General features: G+C 48.9%; 1 protein-coding gene across 1 annotated transcript in view; it reads left to right on the top strand.

Moving 5' to 3' along the window:
- The first annotated feature begins 271 nt into the window (after nt 1–271).
- ERICH6B (glutamate rich 6B) overlaps nt 272–14,345 on the top strand; it is a 56,277-nt gene continuing 42,203 nt past the window's right edge. Inside the window, exon 1 of the mRNA XM_078069951.1 lies at nt 272–366. The gene's annotated coding sequence lies outside the window, so the exon portion shown is untranslated. The remainder of the gene's footprint in view (nt 367–14,345) is intronic.

Genomic DNA, 14,345 nt, shown 5'->3' with positions numbered 1-14,345 from the left:
CTTGCCGGCCCTCCCCTGCCCAGGAGCCCAGGGTGGATGGGCCGTAGGGCGGGCGCCAGCCTCCTGCGAACGCTAGCCGGCTGCGATCCACAGGTTCCATCTGGGGACACCTGACACAGGGGAGCCCCCGGCGCAAATAATGAACCCAAGTTTCTGGCCAGCCCCTGCCGCGTGGCCGGAGCACTTCCCCGGGACCAGAGAGGCTGCAGGAGCGAAGCGGAGAAGGCGCGGAGGCTGGGAACCGACCCCCCTACTCCGGGGGGCGCCAGCAGACGTGGGGGCGCCGTTCCCATGGTAACCAGGAGCTAAAACAAACGCGGGCGGCCCGGGGACTCTGCGCTGGATCTGCGCGGCTGTCTGGCTCGGGTAAGGCGTCCACGTTAGCAGCCGTGTGTGTGGGGGCCCCGACTCCCTCCGCCAGCCCCCGCCCGGCCGCGGGCAGCGGTGTGGGGAGTCCGGGAAACAAAGAAGCATCCACACGCAGCCGTCTTTGTTTCTCTCCCCTTTCTCTGCCCCTCACTGTCGGCCTTTCTGTTCCCTGCTCCGCTTCTCTTCCCTCTGTGAAGGGCGGTGTTGGCCCCGGATAACTCCTACAAACGGAGGAGGACTGGGCCCCTTCCACTCCAGGGAGCCTCTGGCTCTGGGTTTAAGGAAAAACTGTGGGTGTAGATGGTTATGACTTCTTCCTTTTCGACCTGCATAGCCCAGCCAACTGGGCAGAAAAAGAATTCCCCAGATGGAAATTCCCAGCCTTGCCCACAAACCGGGTCCTGTGACCCAAAGCAAATCACTCGGCTTCCCTGTGTTGCCTCCCCCCACCTCTAAAATGGGAGAGAAACAGTGGTCCTAACCTTCCCAGGAGATGGTGAAGCGCGGCCGGTAGCAGGTGTCCCACAGGTGTTCTGTGCTGAGGGTCTGCTCAAGGCCGCCCTCCTTGAAAGTTCAAACCTGCATATATTTGAAATTCTATTTATAAAAAGGGCCTTAGGAAATGAAGTTTTAATGAGTACACGGGGGTGTCGATACGGCGAAAAATTGCACTGATGGGTCTAAGGGAGGTCAAAAGACATTTTTGCCTTCTGTGCCCGTCCCCTGGCATGTTTGAATGTGGATCCAGGTCAGCCTGGGCATGGCACCATGGCACTCACCAAGGCAGGCCATCCAGTTGTTCCCCCAAGAGGGAAGGCAGCTGCCTTCAGCCAAGAATCCTGCCAGTTAGAGAGGCTGGAAACAGCTACGGAGGACAATAAGCAGGGCAACAACAGGGCTTGCATTTGCAGCGCCCTGGGGAATGGCCCGCTTCCTTCACAGAAATGAGGCTTCTCCCCTGGCTGCAGCCAGAGTTTCCGAGCCCCGGCTGGCAGCACCCAGCCACAGCCCAGGTCCTGTGACCCACTCCATTCTCTCCCACAGCGGCGGTTTTGCTGTCTGAGCCCACCCACAGCCCATCTCTTGGCTGCAAACGACAAACTGGATGTGCCGCCAGGCTCCTGTGTGCTTTTTCTTCCTATGGGCCGTCTGTCCAGCCCACGGACTTCTGTGGAAATCCTGCCACGTGCCAGGAGTTGTGCGAGGCTGCCGCCCCCCGTGGCTGAGGCAGACTTGCACATAAACGCCAGTAGTGCGGGAAGGAAAGGGCATGAGAGAACTGGGGCGGGGGGGTGGGGGGGACACTCCTTCCAGAGGAGTTTGCGCGTCTTCGCAGAGGAGGTGATTTGGAGTTGGGTTTTGGAGGATGAACAGACTTCAACGTGCTTTAGGAAATTCAAAAGCCAGCTAGGACCCCAAAAAAGAAATCCCACTCTGGAAGAGTTGGCGGAAACGTGTACCGCGTCCTCCAGAAAAGAAAGTGGGACTATGAATATACTGAAGTACAAAACCAAGAGGAGACAGAAGCCTGGCCCGGGGGACGCCCAGGTCAGTAGACTGAGCCCTCAGTCCCAGCTCCGCGATGCTGGCGGTGCGCACTCGGCCTAGGGGCACTCCGTGACTGGCCAAAGCCCTGGCCTCCTCCCGAGTTCACTCTTCCTGTTCAGTAATGTAACACTGTCGACAGGGCCTCCCGCTAGGCACATCGAGGAGAGACAGGAAATGCGTGAGCCCTGCAGGGAATGCTCTGAATAAGCCAGACTGTTCTAAAACCAAATCTCTCTTCGTTACCTTCTTGGAGGGCACACACAACTATCTACCAAAGTCGAAGGCTTCTCTTGCACCGTAAGACGGGTGAAGCCCTGTCCCCCCTTCTCTGCTGTTGTAGTTGGCCTGAAATACACGGTTAAGGCGGGCCTTGGCAGCCGTGAGCCCTCACCTAGCACTTGCCAGCCTTCTCCTGGGAACTTAAGGGCATACCTGGTCTCTTCACTCCAGGTGGTGTGGCTCACAATCTCTTAGTCTACAAACATCTGCCTCTCTTCTTCCCGTCCCACCAAAACTAGGGAGTGCTGGCTTAATAACAAAGAATTTGTTTCATTTTTGGTACTTAATCCCTCCCAACTCCAAAGACCTTGCCCTTTCTGACTGATGCCTTCACCTTCTTAGAAGAAAGGGATGCTTAAGCAGCACACCGCAGGTCCTGAACTTCCTTCTCAGCTCCAAATCCACTGAAGCCCCCGAGTCCTGTCTTCACCGGTGGTTGTGATGAACTTCAGCTCTGTGTTGGTTCCCAGCTTCAAGCCTTGCTTTTGGAGCTCAGGTCTGTGTGTGCGGCTACAGCCTTGCGCTCGGCGCCTGGGGAGCTACACCAAACTGTGTTCACAAACACCGTCTCCAAGGCAATAAACACTATCGGCACTCTTCACCCAGGCTATAGTTTTCTGAACTGACAACAGGTGGAGCTCCTCAGCCCTAACCAAATCCGTCTGGGCCACCAACTTTCTACAGAGTTGCAGGGATCCCAGGAGGCACTGGGGAGAGATTCAGCACCTAACAACGGACCAGAACCCACTAATTCCCCAGACCTCATAGCCTCTTGGCTGCTGAGGTTTCTTTCCGGGGGGGGGGGGCGGGTGGGGGGGAGCGGGGGGGGCGGTGCTCACTGCCTCAGAGGATCCCTCTTTGAACAGGCCGTGGAGCCAGCATGGGATAATGGGTCTACCAAGGTCACCTGTTCTCTGTCCTGCAAAATTCCTAACACCTGGGAGCTTGCAGGCTCCCAGCACCATCCTGGGCTCTGCAACATGAGCAAACAAGCCATTCTGCCTGGATTCCTGAAGATTCCGGTCTTCATATTCACATTCTAAATGACTGGGTAATTATGCTTGGAAGAACCCCACAAGCAATCATAACAAAAAGTCCCTTTGCTCTTGGTCTTACCAGCTTTTCCAGGGACTAACGGCATTTTCAGGTCACAAATGACCCTCTTCCACTCTCATATTGTCTCTCCCTGGGTCTCTCATTGAAATCTGGAATGCTCCCTGCTTCTCCAGTCCACCATATGAAAACTTAAACCCACTAGCCAAGCCAGCTGAACTTGATTTTGTAGGGAGGTCCACCAGGGGGAGGGGAGGAGCCGCACTGGTCAGGCAGGTGGAAGAGAGAAGGGGCCAGATCACTGAGCAGTAATAGCATAGCCCCTTTCATAAATAAGCTCCCCTCACCTTCTCCCTCTACACAAAATTCTCTTTCCATGTCTTTATGGTGGCTAAAGCCTACCTCCTGCCCTCCCAACTCCAGAATATCCTTTGGCTTGCTTTTAATTAAGTGGGGACTGCCTGTTTCCCTCACGGGCCCCACACCCTAGAAGCCAGGCATAGTGCTGGCCTTCTCCTAGCTCCCTATTCTCTCCCTTTATAGACACTCCTCCAGCTTACGTTGACATTCTCCTCCTCTGTTTTCATTCATGACATAATCATACTATACTGTATTTTAATTTATTTTTGTTTCCCTTCTTCAGCAAGACCTTGAGGTCTATAGATGTGCCTTATGCAATCTTGCAGCCCGATGCCTGACAGTATCTGGCACATAGAAAGTCAATAATTGTTTGTGGCAAGAAAGAGGAAAAGAAGAAAGGGAAAAGGGATAGAAGGGATCCTTGGAAACTTATCATTTTCAGTAGCACATTTTATAAGGTCTGATTAATACACTGAATGATAGAATCAGATTCACAAATATTTGAGCAGCCTGGAAGGGTGAGGCAGAGTCAGCAAGATGAAATTTAATACTGATCCACATAAATACTTGTTATCAGGTTCAAAAAATAAACTTAAGTTTAGCAAAACAAAACAAACAACAACAACAACAAAAAACCTCAACAAAACAAAAGGTACAGTACATAAGAGCTACCTTTGAGTATTTGCACCTTGCTGTAGAGCAAATCTGTTGTAGCTCCAGAGAGCAGACCTGGGAAGGCTGGTTGAAAGCCCAAGGGAGGAGGATTTAACAGAAGTCTGTGTAATTTGTTACGTGCTAAATACACTGTCTCGCACATAGAAATGGTGGCTGTGATCTTTCTTATCATTATTACCAGCATCATCGCCATTATTTATTATTTATAAGAGCTGTCCAACAGTCTGCCTCGGGAAGCACTGAGCTCCCATCCCTGGAAATCCAAGGTTATCATTGGGTAACCACCTGTCTGGGATGTTTTGTCAACCTGATTCCTAACCCCCGGTCTCCCTTTCTCCATAATCCTGTGATTCGAAGAACAATGCTCTGTCATGTCCTGGGTAGTGAAAACCACAGATACAATTCCTGGCTAAGCAAACTGTCTTTTATAAAGAGAAGCTTTGGCACTCCCCACCTTTGTGGCAGCGTACCTCCTTCAAGCAACCCCTCCGAAGCATCGCTTTGATGTTGAAAAATAAAATTGCTTTGTGCGAAAGCTCCTTTAATCTTATATAGATACAAGTGCTTTGTGTCTTGGGGGATATGCCAAACTCCTCTTAGTATTTCAGAATTAATCTCATTAAAGAAATCTCTGTTTAATCCCCGCTGCTGTTTGCCAGAGATGTTGAATAATTCCACACCTGATCCTGCTGCCTCTGCACCGTGCACCCTTCTGGATTTGGTGGTGTCTAAGAAAACACATCGGTGGGTTTAGGCTGGATCATGGCATTCCCATTTTGTTTAATGCTGTCATTATAGAGGGCGCCTGGGTGGTTTAGTTGGTTAAGCGTCTGCCTTCAGCTCAGGTCATGAGCCCGGGGTCCTGGGATCGAGTCCAGCATCGGGCTCCTTGCTCAGCAGGGAGCCTATTTCTCTCTCTCCCTCTGCCCCTCCCCCCGGCTTGTGTGCTCTTGCTCGCTCTCTCTCCCTCAAAACTTTTTTTAAAATGCTGTCATTGTAGAAATGTTCCTTTATACATCTTTATCTCATTTTCCTAATTAAAAAAAAAGGAAAGAAAAAGGGTAGGAGGAGCTTGCCTGTTATGAAAAATAACAAATGAAATGATGGAGTTGCTCATTAACTAGCCAATTCCATATATACTTATGATAAACTATCAGTATTGCTAAGAAAAATGGAGTTCATATAGGATAACAATCAGTTGTCCCTTTCGAAAGAATATAGGAAACCCTTGGGGCGCCTGGGTGGCTCAGTCCTTAAGCGTCTGCCTTCGGCTCAGGTCATGATCCCAGGGTCCTGGGATCGAGCCCCGCATCGGGCTCCCTGCTTGGCAGGAAGCCTGCTTCTCCCTCTCCCACTCCCCCTGCTTGTGTTCCCTCTCTCGCTGTGTCCCTCTCTGTCAAATAAATAAATAAAAATCTTAAAAAAAAAAAAAAAAGAATATAGGAAACCCTTGATTAGATTACCTGGTTTGTAAAACATATTTCGTATATAAATGTATATTTACATACATATATATCAGTAAATGAAATTACTGACTTCCTCCCTCTGGACATAAATTCTGGATCTCCTCCATTAGGAGCCATCAGTGAATGATCCAAAGTTACCACTATGTGAAATAATCATTCATTTATTCATTTCAACAAATATTTATTAACCTCCTCCTATGTCCCAGGCATTATTCTAGGTGGCAAGAATATAGCGGCAAATAAAAGGGAGCAAAGTTTCTATTCTCCTATATATAGATCAATGAACATGATACAAATGTTATGAAGAAAATAAAACAACATGATAAGAGGGTCGCCTGCGTGACTCAGTCAGTTAAAAGTCCGACTCTTGACTTCAGCTCAGGTCATGATCTCAGGGTCGTGAGATCAAGCCCCACATCAGGCTCCGCACTCAGCAGGGAGTCTGCTTGGGATTCTCTCTCTCCCTCTCTCTCTGCCCCTCCCCCATGAGTGCTTGCTCGTGCACATGCAACACACTCTCTAAAATAAATAAATCTTAACAAAAATAAAAAATAAAAGATTGCCTCTGAAGAATGGATTATCGGAGAGCAAGAGCCAAAGTGCAGAAGTAGTTGTAGAAGATGGTGGGCTAGACAAGGATGAGCACAGCTGTAGCAGACAGAAGAATGGATTCAGGACATTTTTTGGAAGATAGTGCCGAGAAGACTTAATGATTGGTTAGTAGATTTGGGAGGACGAAAAAAGGAGGAATCAAGGATGACTCCAAATTTCTACATCTGAGCAAGTATGTGAATTATACAAGAGCTTCCCAAACTTTCTCAGTTCATGACACCCTTAGTGTCTCAGTGAATTTTTCATGGCGCCCCCCCACACCAAAAGAAATCTGTACAGTTTTCATTTATTAGTTATATCCAAATAACTTAATAAATATTGTGTTGCATCTCTATGTCACAGATTTATGTCACAACTTAATGTAGAAACTGAAAGAAAAAAATAATGCTTTTATTTCATTCTTGAATAGCCACAATGACTCTCTAACAGAATGTGTGTGCCCATTGGGCATTGCGTGACTTCTCCGATCTTGGAATCTGATTGCACATGGCCACCCTCATTTTCTACTCCATACTGATTTTTTGCATGGTACTTGCTTTTCATCTCAACAACTGCCAAAAACCCAGCTTTGCAAAATATGCCATCATTACAGGAAGACAACATAATCAAAAATTAGGTTTTCATACAATACCCAACAGATGTCGAGTATTGCTGTTTTCTTCAAAAAAAAAAAAATCTACTGCAGCATCCCTGTGAGCTCTCTGCAGTGCCCAGGGAGCATCAGTGCTCAGACTGGTCAAACCATTTAGAGATGGGGAGGAGGGGAGAGATGGAAAGGGAGGTTCTGTAAGTGAGGGCTGCTTAGGTATGATTTCCATGGTGAACGTTCAAGGAGAGCTACTGACCAAGGAAGGTTAATGAAGAAATGCACTGTACCACAAAAGTAAACCATTCCATATTAGCATAGGGAAAATACCCATTTCCTAATCTTCTTAGGGAATGAGGTATTCTCTGGCTAATTTTCTGGGTAACTAAGAGCTAACCAGAAAACGTTTTTCTTTCAGCTGTTATTATTGAAAAATCTCTTGGCTTGGACTCGGTTCGCTCCCTGACATCGTAAGTACTGAGCCATGAACATAATTGGTCGTAACTACTGCCACATTGTCCCCAGATCTTGCAGGCTGCACGGTCATGATTGCAAGTAATTCTTACTGTCCTCCGTGTTAGACACCTTGTAATCCCAGAAATAGCAATGGAGCGCCACAGGGTGGATTTTATTTTCCTATAGTCATTTTTAAATGCATAGCATTTCCCATCAAGAACACCACACTAGATAATTCCCAGATGTGAGCACCAATAAGAAATATAAATGCAAGATTAAAATGTCCATTAATTTTGTAATCCAAAAAATGTCTGAAAACTGAGAGGGTTCTTGATAAGTTTGTGGCCAATCCATTTGGCCCCAAAACCTGAACTGCTAGAACTCGGTTCACAGCAAAATCCAACCTAAACTGATGTGGAGCCATTTAAAGTTTCTCTTTATCCCACTTATTGTGGAAATGTACATTTTTTGCTATAGAAATACTAATAAGATTCACTACAGGGTGCTGCCCCTGAGCCCTCTAGGGCTGACATGTATTTAGGACATAATCACCATAAGGATAGCCTAAATCAGAAACAAACCTGAATGCCACAACCCAACTGGGCCTAAGGGTTTTGAATAAGAAAGTCTTTAGATACGTAGGGCCAGAAGGAACCTAGAGCCCTTCTAGGTCAATCCACTGATATTACAAATGAGAAAAGAAGCCTAGACACAAGTGGGAGGAGCAGGGCCTAATCAAAATCATACATTCAGCTTGGAGCTCAACCGAGACCGTGCTTTATTTATCTCCTGCCATCCGCTGCCCACGGCCCCGTCAGGCACCTCTCTACGTGCGCTCCTGTGAGCTGAGAACACAAGACCTCAGCACACCGCTAGAGTCCACAGGGCACACCCCCAATTAGCTCCTACTGAGATCCTAAGCTGAACTATCTGAAACTAAATATGTCATCTGTTACGACAGTTCCCAGAAATCCCACTTCATTTCTCCTAAGTTTGAAGATTCGAGGGAGGTCAGTTCAAAGGCATTCTATGGGACTCTTCAAGATTAGTCCAGGAAACTTTTAACCGGTGATGTCTTTCCATCTAAATGAATTTTCCTTTAGCAAATAGAAACTCTAAATCATATTCTTTGGTTCTTCTAAATAATTGCCATTAGGGGCTCTCCCCTTGAGGGAATCGCTAAAGATTTGAGTTGTCAAGACTAGAAAGATGACATAACTTTCTCGCCTCTTTGCAGCATGGTTTTGACTTGGAATTGGACAGACCTAGTGTGGAATCCTAAATATGTGAGCCCTGGTCTTCTAATTCTTCAGCAGTTCAGGCACAGCGAGTCTGAGTCTGAATAGGATAGTAACACTTTACCTGATTTTTGTGAATCTTTAAATTAAAAAAAAAAATTAAAATACCTTATTCTGTTCTAGGCACGTAGGAAATGCTCAGTAATGACACAAATCCCACCTTCCCCGCCCCCCTTCATCTCACCCTGTTTACTTTATCACAGGAAATGACTGTTTAACCTGGGAGGGGGTGGGTGCTGAGAACTGAAGCCAGTGCCCCAAGAAGTGCTGTGCTCCAAAGAACACAGTCTCTCAACCCACAGGATAGTCCCCGTGGGGAGAGAACTCTACCCTGCAATAGCACACCTGTGTCCAAATCCTAGTTTTGACCTGTCTGACCTTAACCAAGTCATTTGCTTTCTCTGAACCTGTTGTCTGTAAAATGGCGGTAATCCTGTTTGCCGCTCAAGGATGCCATGATGAACAAATTCAATCAGGCCCATTTACTGGTTTTGCAACTCAAAGGATTATACAAATAGTTGGAGCTTAGAGAATGAGAGTAGTACCCCAAATCTAGAAACAGGAGAACGTTGTCCTGATTTAGACCAAAGGAGAAGAGAAGGCAGATGTGGCAAATTATGTCCCAGTGAGTTTGGTATGATGCTGGGCACGGTTCTAGAACATTTCCTGTAAGGGTTTGGGAGCACTTGGGAGAGATGACAGGTAGCACAGATTCCTAGAGGGCAAGTCACATGGGACTGGATTTCTCCCACCATTCCTTAGAGAAGTGGGGAGATCTTGAGGGAGGGGAAGTGAGGACCCCCCAGAAAGTAGAGAGAAAAGGGGCTTCAGAGAGACAGGAAGAGGGGAGGCCCCTCAGGGAACACAGGGGAAGTGGCCTCATGAGTCAAGGGGAGTGGCTCAGAAAGCCAAAGGGAGGAGCCTCGGGGGGTGGGGGTGCGGGGGCGGGGGAGCCTCAAAGGCTAGGTCCTGCCACCTGCCTAGAGAAAGCTGCCTTATTCCTTAAAAAGGCCTTCTCACTTTCTTTTTTTTTTTTTTTTTTCCAGCAAACAATGTAGTAAGATCTTTCTCCCCACTTCAGTTCATTTTTGATGCTCAGGAAAAAATAAAATGATTTCTTCCCGTAAACTATTTTTCGTCACTGTGACCCCCTAAAGATTGTAAGCCCTTCTGTTTCCCTTAAACACTGAGCCCCATTCCCTCACCTATAAAGAGGAGATGATTGTGCCGACATCAGGAGTTGTTATGAAGACTAAGGGGCCCCAGCACCGTGGCTCACGTGGAGACGGTAACTCTCTTCCCCCAGCTTCTCCTGACTATGGATGAAGATGGCAGGACAGTTTTGGCCGGTGTCCTTGGGGCTCTCCGGTTTGACATGTGTGCTAATGATTTCATGAAGACACCCCTACTAGGAAGCTGGGAGAGTTCAGAAATGACTGGCAGTCCAATAAAAAAAAAATTGGGGGGAGGAGCTGGAGAAAATGTGAAGCCCCAGTGAGAGAGGAAAGGGACCCATCACCCCTTTGGAGTGGGAGCTCCGAAGGCGTTGACGGAGCCGCCCACTAAGTGTTCTCAGGCATGCCACACGGCGGCGGGGACGCGGCTGTGCTCACACCTGGGCTCTGGACAGGGAGGGATCAGGCTTCACACATTCATTCAATAACTGTGTATTATTTCCTACTACGGGCTGGGCACAGTTCTAGGCACTTGGGCAAATCAGTGACTGAAACAAAGGTCCCTGCCCTCGGGAGATTTACATTTCAGTGAAAGGAGACAGACAATACACATATTAATGAATCAAGTACTTAGTATGTTAGAAAGTGAAAAATGCTCTGGAAGAATAAGGAAAAAGTAGAGCAAGTTTGGGAAGATCAGAAGGGCCAGGGTTCCTGTGGACGGGCCCAGGGGACAGGAGAGCGAAGGCCTCGGGTGGAACAGTGCCTGGCAATGTGAGGACAACGCTGAGACCAGGGTGGCAGGAGTGGAAGGAGGGAGAGGGCAGGAGGAAGCAGATGGGAGAGGTGATGGGGGCCAGGCGGGAAGGACCTGCAGGCCTGAAAGGGCTTTGCCCTTCAATGCAAGATGCGAGCCATCGCAGGGTTTTGCGCGGAAGGGTGAGGTGATGGGACCTCGGTTTTAACAGCAGGCTACCTGTGGAGAATCAGCCACTAGCAGAGGGCTGCAACAGTCGAGGCAAGATGGGGTGGTGGCCAGACTCGGGGTGGGGTGCTGGGAAGTGGGAGATCCTCTGAAGGAGGAGCCAGCCTGACTTCCTGGTGGCTGGGCTGCAAGGTGAGGAGGAGAGAGGGCATGACTCCAAGGGCTGTCAGCAGCTGACAAACCCGGGGAGGAAGAGCAGGATCGCAGTTCAGGCACAGCGAGTCTGAGAGGTCTCGTAGACGTCCAAGCAGAGATGCCGAGAAGGTAGCTGGAGATCCAAGCCCGGGGCCCTGGAGAAAGTTCTGACTGCTACCTCCAAACACTTCTAAGACTGTCAATGGGGGAAGAGGAGTGAGAACCCTTGGTTGTGGCTCCCCCAGGGACAAAAAGGGCGGAAGACCGAGTGGAAGTCAGAGTGAGAAAGCCCCCGATTCCGTCCAAGCCCCACTGAATCACAGCTGTGTGAAAGCTGAATGAACTGGCTCAGCCAGGCTATCTCCTGTTTCTAGATAACAGCTTCCTGAGATAGGGCTGAGAGTCGGAAAACGGACTGACCCATTACACAGGAGGTTGTGTCCTGGCCAAGAAAGACATCACCCTAAAATTCCCTCGGGCCAGGCAGTCTTCCAAGGAGGGTTCCAGCCCCCCAAGGATAAGGGAGCGCGCTTCCGACATGTGGCCATCTTTTCCCCAGGGCCCAGCCACCAGGACCTGGACTGAACGACAGACAGACCCTAGTCTCCCAACCTCTCCCTAGCCTGCAGTCGCTCCCAGGGAGCAGGTAGCGGAAAGCAGTCTCTTTTCTCTCTCCCCATGCCAGAAACTAAATAAGGCACGCACACCGCACACACGCTCACACACACACACACTTATCTTCAGTGCTGGTTAGGAGAAGTGTGCGGTAACAACATAGCTCACATTTGTGTCTGCCGCTACTTAAGCATGCATGGATTGCTTCATTGAATCCTCACAGGAGAATGGCACTCTTACTCTCCTCGTTTTACAGATAAAGAAATTAAGTCCCAGGAGAGTTCAGAAACTCACTCGAAGTCGCATGTAAGTGGCCAAGCTGGATTTGAGCCCAGGAAACCTGGCCCCAGATCCTGACCACCATGCCCTTCTGCTCATTCCTGCTTCAATTCTCCCTTTCCATTTCCACATAGACCCCTCCTCTGCTGATCCTCTGCAGTGGTTCTGGGGGCAGCAGTGTTGAGTCATTGACCAGGGAGTGGCCGATCTACAAAGCCGCACCCCACTGGGGGAGCGCAGAGGGGTTGGCAGGGCTGGACCTGGAAGGGTCCATCAGCGGGCATGCGCAGGACCCTGGGGGGAGGGGAGGTCTGGCAAGGGAGCCCTGGCTGGGGCACGGAGCCGAACACTGGAACCAAGGCCCCTCTAGGGCCCCTGTGCAGGGACCAGAGGGTGCTTGGGCCTCCAATTGCCCTCCTTGTCAGAGAAGCCAGACCCTTCCTTTCTTTTAAGAACACAAAGGGGGAGGATGGTGATGACAAAGAACTGCCATTTGGTGCTGAGAGACCAAGGGTCAGCTGAGGTCCTTGGGCTGCGCCCCTAGAAACAGAGTAGTACTAATGTCCAGAGGGCAGAGGAGGACCCAGGAGGAGGCGTGAGGGGAGGAGAGCAGTGCTGGTCAAACCGGCAAATCATGTCCAAGTATTTCTTTCCATCCCCTCTCCGCTCAGAGTCATCACACAGGACCCCATGAGCTGTGCAAAGCAAACATTCTCATCCTCACAGAGCAGCCCGTTTTCCTGCCCCAAGTACTTTGTTCCCACACAACTGCAAGTCCCTTTGCATGCACGTGATTTCCAAAGCATGAAGCCCTACAGCAAGTCTGGGGACGAAGGGACGAAGAACAACTCCGGAGCAGCACCACCCTCCCATCTTGGAAACCAGTGGGGAGACCCTACTAATCCCTTTACCTAAAAAACCACAACCAGAGCATGGAGCCTTTCTTTAGGTCACTCACTTGGAAGCCAGAGGTTGCTGTTATTTTTCATGAGATCGGCCATATATGTCTTCCTCATGTATTTCAAACTAAGAATGTTTGGGGATCCTGGCCTCAACCCCTCAGAATGAAAACAGGGATCCCCAAAAAAATCACTGTAGGGAAATCAGTTGGCCTGTCACTTACAGTGCAATGTGGAAGGGGTTACATAGCTCTAAATCTCCAAGATGGTGTTCCTATGGTGACCTCTGATACAAAGTTCTACCCCTCTTCGTTAAACAAGCATATGCACATAATCAGCAAATATACTTGGCAAAGCACATAGTATATTATTAATACTTTGCTTTGCTCTTTCATTTATTCACTGAACAGGTATTACCGAGTGCCTATTATGTGCCAATCACCATGGTAGGGGCAGCGTTCAGTGCCGAGCTGTGCAAACACAGCAGCAAACAGCCTCGAGCAAAGGCCCCTTCTCTCTATGGGGCCAGAAAGATAAAGCCGGTGCGTGAGTAGGCAAAGTGTGAGAAATATCTGTCCTTTTAGTGTATCTTTTGTTTTCCAACTTTTGCTAGAGACAAGGAGCCACGGCTCTACTCTAAGCAAAACAACAGGACCCATGTGATGATGAGCCTGCCTGAGATTCTAAGCGGATTACAGGTAGTGGTGGGGACGGAAGCAGAAAAGGAGCGTGCAGCCCCACTGGGGAAAGGCAGCCTCACCTCAGCATCACCGCCTCCACGTGGGAAAGCCAGTGCAGGCTTGCCCGAGAGTCCTGTTTCCAAGAGAAGCTGGAACTCACGATTTTTTGTGAATTCTGTGAATTCTAACATATTCACTCCAAATTTTTTTTTTAATTACTTAAGCTGAATAAAATACATCTGCCGGCCTGCTTTGATTGATGCAGGCCTTTTGTGAATCCAGTCTAAAATTTAAGGACCTATAACCGACCATTATAAAGTGGATGTTTCATGTTGTGACCACAGAAATTAAGCCGCAATGTGTCAGAAACCAGGGTCAAAATGAGTCGAGATCCGAATCACAAGTCACAACCTGGATGTTTGCCTCAGACACGGGATATCAAGTTGCCTCGATATTTATTTATTTCTGCCCAATGGCTTTTCTCATAAGTTTCTAGCAGAATTAAAGGGAGAATGTCAAGAGTGCCGTTTCTTTTCTGATCTTTGAAATGAGAACGCAGCGGACTGAGCCTTTTTACAAGGCCTGGTGAGAAAATGGAAAGAAAAGGTCCCTAACCCTGAATGACAGCATGCCGTTGGTAAATGCATTCGGGGCCGTCCAGGGGACCGGGTGATTCTGACCTTTTATCTCAAGCAGCTACAAATTTTGAAAGATAGGAGATCCCTGAAGTGTAAGCATGCCTTTGATGGAGTGGCCGGCGCCTACCCGTGCTTTGTCACCGCCTAGGGAGCTGGGCTCAGGAGCGAGCAGGGGTCAGACGTGGACAGCTATAGTAACTGGCACGTTCAGATTTTAAGTCGAAATAAGCCTGGAAG

This window comes from Halichoerus grypus, chromosome 4, assembly GCF_964656455.1.
Source record: "Halichoerus grypus chromosome 4, mHalGry1.hap1.1, whole genome shotgun sequence".
Taxonomy (NCBI): Eukaryota; Metazoa; Chordata; class Mammalia; order Carnivora; family Phocidae; genus Halichoerus; species Halichoerus grypus.
The sequence above is the reverse complement of the archived record's forward strand: the minus strand, read 5'-3'. Positions and strand labels throughout refer to the sequence as shown.